Source organism: Schistocerca piceifrons, chromosome 7 (genome assembly GCF_021461385.2).
Source record: "Schistocerca piceifrons isolate TAMUIC-IGC-003096 chromosome 7, iqSchPice1.1, whole genome shotgun sequence".
Classification (NCBI taxonomy): Eukaryota; Metazoa; Arthropoda; class Insecta; order Orthoptera; family Acrididae; genus Schistocerca; species Schistocerca piceifrons.
The window spans coordinates 570,941,012-570,947,011 of record NC_060144.1 but is presented as its reverse complement, the minus strand read 5'-3'; positions in this window follow the sequence as shown (position 1 = coordinate 570,947,011).

Sequence of the window (6,000 nt, the reverse complement as noted above, 5' to 3'; positions counted from 1 at the left end):
TAATTGTCCTTAGGACTGGCGACCGTAATTTCCCCCAAATCTCAAATACCTAATTACCGATAGTTAATTGTTAACGTAACGGCTGCACATTTACTTTCCTTATTAACTTTACCCCTTTTCAAAATTAATTTCCATCAGTTTCACTTGCATTTTTCCTTTCATATAGATGTAACCCTTTCCTCCCTCTTTACCGACAGGTTAACTTCGGTGACGATTGCTTTTCCAAAATTCCCATTAGGTACACGCGGTTTCATTTTTCACTGTCATTAAGGTCGATAAGTGAGGGGGGAGGTTACATGTTTATGTTTTCTCTATGTAAGTAGGCTGTTTATGTTTTCTCTATGTAAGTAGGCCTACTTTACCACCTACTCTTGTACTGAAGAATGAAGAACCACCGAACAGAATCAGAGAGCTTGTACCTTTCCCGAATACACGTAAACTTCGACACAAAGACATAATTGATTTGGCTCTTAAAAATATAAAATCTGCAGCAGACAAAAGGAGAAAACTACACGGTAAAGCAAATGCAAAGAAGTTGTATATTGGTCAGAAAGTTCTCATTAAAGCTCATTCATTGTCACATAAGAAGAAACACTTGAGTCACAAATTCTTTCTAGTTTACAATGGACCTTACAGAATCCAACGTATACCACATGATAATTGCGTTGAAGTTGAAACTCTGCGTACTAGGAAGAGTAAAGGTTTACACCACATTTCACATGTAAAACCATTTATTGAAAGATAATCTGCTTTTTAACTTAGTCTTTGCCATAAAATTTTTCGCTTCACATTACTAATATGCATTGTCAGACTTAGAATCTGTTAACATACAACAATGTTTGAAGTTAAATATCCAATCAAGAACCAAGAGAACTTACTTAAACAGAAATGACGAATGCATTGTTATAGTGAACAGACGTCACAGTGTTATTGTGTGTGTACATTCTTGCTTGTTAGTTGCACGATTATGGAACGACTATAAGGCTTACATACTTAGAACATTTACCAGTACTGCTAATGAGATTTTAATGCAACATTTTGGTCTACTTGAAAATATATTCTGGATTTAAAGTACTTTCAGTGAGATACCAAATGGCACAGTGGTTAGTTTATGTGACAGCTACACGATTTTATCACGACGCTACTAATGAGTGACAATTTACAATGTTGCTTTTGCAGTGTTTCTGTTTTATATCTGCACAGTTTTCTGTTTTATTCTGGAAAGTAAAACAGGTTTTAGTAGTAACTTTTGTGGTATAGCTACAATGAGACTGCCTTTTCCATAGCACAACAATACTTTACAGTTTAGTACTTTCTTGATCACAGTAATGTACGTAATAAGTACGATATCTATACACAAAGCATTTCACTTTCGTTTATGATGGGGTAAGTACATTGACTTCTGCAGAACTTAGCTTTCGGAGGACGATAAGTACGACACTTCCACAGAATTATCTTACAGCAAGACGCACATTTAGCGCTACAGGACACGCATTTGAGTGATTAATTTTGTACTTAAAACATTTATTTTTAAAGATATTTGAAGCACAATGATACGAAGTTTTTCCGTGATACATTTCATTCCTTTGCTGTAATCTGTAACACCTGAGGGTATAATTACATTAATCCTCAGGGGGGGTACACACTTACTTTGTGTACCATGTGTTTGGCAAGCACAAGGAACCCTAGCTAATATGGTATTTGCTTATACAACTTTACACATCGGTACCATATTTCTCTAAAACATAGATTACACAGCGATCTGATCATTTAACTGAGAGATAAACATGTTTTTTATTACGTCAGTGACACATGTTTACGTAATTACACCGTTGGATAACTTCACACTTAAGAAATTGTATTTTGTCTGTACTGTGTGAACTCTTCATATTTTTTCGGAACCATTGTGATACTATGAGAGCTTTGAATGATGTATTTGGTATGGATTCATGATTTTTAAAGTACGTTTGAGGCAGATGACACTTTTGACATGAGCAGAGAATTTTTTTAATTATTGGAGGAAGCTACGACGATTTTGAGATTTGACTGAGGTGTTATGATGTTATTTTTACGACGACGATGTGTATTATGCTGCTGAGGTATGTTTACGATTAATAGGCTGAGGCTATATGAGTTATTTGATTATGCTTCATATTTATAATGACGAAATATTGACGAGTGTCGATGGATACGTATATGTGTAATAAGGTAAGGAGTAATGAATAGTGGGTAGGGACTCTTGACTTGTGAAAAAGGATGTTGGAAACCAAGAATCGTACTTTAAGAGTTATGAAATGTGTGTAAATGCGTGAATGTATCACAATGCCGGCGAAAATTTTTTGGACAACGTTATATTTATAGGATTTTGTTTCTACAGATTTGCAACGCTAATTCTTGACCTGTGAAATATTTTTATGTGAAACTGTCACTGTAGCGGAAACTGGTGTCATAAATATTTCCGTAAGAAAGTTAAGTGACCACCTGCACATAATGCGTCGTGGGCACGCAGCTGTGTCAAACACCTGGAGAACAAGCCATTAGGGTGTGCCTTTCCGGAAGCACAGGTAGAAAAAAAAAAGAAAAAAGGCAGGCCTTTATCCTCGCCATTGGCATTCCTTTAGAGAAAATATTGCAAATGCGACACCCTCATTACTTCCATTAACCTTGCTATTGACATTCCTTTGTAGAAAGAATCGCAAATATTACACGCTCATTACCTGAAAACATATGATTACTCGTACTTTGTGCTAATTACTGAAATGCTTATGAATTGATGGGAAATATTCGTACATCTGCACACCTGATTATGACAAGTGTCTTTCTATGAGAGTTGAGAGCTACTGACTTACGAAATGCCACATGACTATTGAATGATATTTTTATGCTTTGCTTTTCGTAGTTGCTTATTTCACTTGATATCTGGTTTCCAGCTGTGTTGCAGCATTGCTTTTATAAAATAAAATGCATTTGCTAATGTGAACACTTTCTGTCAACAGATCTATTAAATAATTATTTTATGATCCACATTCTTTAAAAAAGGAGCACTTGAAAAGGAAAGAACAATAAGAAGGAACTAGTAACAGTAACACATAATTTTCTTTTCAAGTACATGGTAATATTTCTTTTTACAATCAGTTGTTGTGGTGCACCACTTTAATTTACATAGACATTAAGATGTGAATATACACTTCCCTTATCTGCATAGTTGTTTTTACTGTAATATCTTTTCTGCTTGAGCTTTGTCATGTATAGATATAAGTTTTATATTTTTTATATTTTTTATATTTGCTGCTGCTGTTTGCCAGGCATAGTGCTACTGAATTTTAAATTGTGTTACTCTGTTAAGCTAATTTCACTACTGACTTATTTTTCTTGCTACTGTACATTGGCTCATATTAGTTGTAATGTTGCATTGCTTGGTAATTTATATTTACTGTAGCTTGCTTTGCAATTTTCCATTTTTTTTGCATTGCTGTTTGTGTTAATTTGTTATGTGCTGCTGCATTGCCTCGTCCCTTAGTTTAGTATCTGAGCTCAGTAGATTTAAGTTAGCTTAAGAGGAGACTATATAAAAAACTAACTATTATAAATTTATAAGAAATGCATTGAGAAGCTATCAGAAAATGGTCTGGCAAAATAAAAAGGATACTGTACAGTGGAGAAAAACTATTATTGACAGAGGATGTGAACAGAATACAGAAAGCAGAGAGAAAAACTATTTTTGACAGAGGATGTGAACGAAATACAGAAGGCAGGCTTAGATAGGACTTTTAGGAATAATGATGAATGAAGGGAGAAGTTTTGTTTGCAAAATACTGCAATGAAACAAACCCTGTCCTTTCCTTTTGTGTTATCCCACTATGTGTTTGGGTACCCTTGTGTATATATGTTCTTCCTGTCTTTATATGTTTACCTCATCAGACTTTTGTTGTAGAATTTTTCTCATACTCAGCTACATGAACTATGATGAGGAATACTGTTATCCTCAAATATAATTTGCGTTAATAATATGTTATTTACTTTGTAAAGATGTTAGACATTATTAATTCTGTTTTGTTTTAATGCTCATGTGTAAAGTTGATGTTTCAAAAGTTATTCTGATCTTTTATGTATTTACTTATGTCATAATTCCTGTAACACTGATGTATATGTTTATTTCTATTCTTTTGTAAAGCCCCTATTACTACAAACGTTATCTGTATTATTATGTTTTTAATGATGTGTTTTGTACCTTTGTTATTGTATTCTAATGTTATAAAATTGTAATTGTCACCAGTTCATGATATTATTAACTTATTAGTTACATTTCACTGCACACGTTTCTGTTGGTCATAGTATATGGACAATATGTGAGAAGTAGGGACTGATAGTGTTTGCACGTGTGTTAATGATTCAACAAGGGACTGGATAACAGCATTGCTGGATCTAAGGACAATTCCAGAAACTTTGTGAGTGCACAAGTGGTGGTTTATGGACTTGCTATATTATCCGCAAGACTCTTCAATGGTGATTGTGCACCTGCACAGTCACAACAGATGGCTGCTGGCTATCTCTACAAGGACTACAGTGGGTCTGCATCTTTGATGACCCACCAGTCCCATTATCTCTTCAAGGACTACAGTGGGTCTACATCTTTGATGATCCATCAATACCATTATTTCTACAAGGACTGCAGTGGGTCTGCACCTCTGGTGGCCCACCAATACCATACTCTCTACCAGGACTACAGTGGGTCTACTCTGTGATGACCTACCTACTAATACTCTTCAAAATTTCGACTGACTCTGCTGTGGGTTTGCTCTGTTGTGACCCAATACTTGTCTGCATGTCGAGAGTCAGCACTGTCTTTCCGTTGGAAGGACAACACTACTTCTCCAAGACGGCATGGAAATCCACTACTTCTGTGTGCATTGTCTTTTACTGCTCAGACTTTGAGAAAAGAAACGGCAGTTTCACTGTGATGAATGATCAGGACTGTCTTTATAGACTGTGAGAAAATTTGAGCTTTTGACCAACATAATATCAATAAGTGTGTGCATTTGATTTCTTTGTTATTGTAATTATGAAAAATTTTTTCAAATCATTTTTGGCCACTGCCCAAAATAATTTGTAAATTTTTTTGTGGGGAGCATGGGGGCTATGTAAGTAGGCTGTTTATGTTTTCTCTATGTAAGTAGGCTGTTTATGTTTTCTCTATGTAAGTAGGCTGTTTATGTTTTCTTATTGGTAACGCCACCTCTGTATGAAAATCACTGGCTGTGCTGTGGGCAGTCTGTGTCTGCTTTGCATTGTTGTAATACTCGCCATTGTAGTGTTAGGCAGCTGGCTGTGAACAGCACGTAGCGTTGCGCAGTTGGAGGTGAGCCGCCAGCAGTGGTGGATGTGGGGAGAGAGATGGCGGAGATTTGTAATTTGTCATGAACTGCTATATTTATATATGATGATATCAAGGTAAATACATTGTTTGTTCTCTATTAATATCTTTCATTTGCTAACTATCCCTATCAGTAGTTAGTGCTTTCCATAGTTTGAATCTTTTATTTAGCTGGCAGTAGTGGCGCTCGCTGTATTGCAGTAGCTTGAGCAGCGAAGATTTTTGTGAGGTAAGTGATTTGTGAAAGGTATAGTTTAATGTTAGTCAGGGCCATTCTTTTGTAGGGAATTTTGAAAGTCAGATTGCGTTGCGCTAACAAAATATTGTGTGTCAGGTTAAGGACAGTCGTGTAAAATTTTTCTAAAGGGGATGTTACAATATAAACTTTATTATATAAATATTTATGTCGATCAGTAATTTAAAATTTTTCTTGCCAGTCTATGTTTGAATTCTATAGACTTATTAACTTCTTTTCTTAGATGCTTAAAACTTTGTGCACACATTTATAATATTGTCATCTAAAAAGTAGACTACAATGAAATGGTTTCAATCAATAGTTTTTATACTACACATACATAAATTAGACAATCAAAATTAAGGTAATTTTTTATAATTAATAAGGGTAT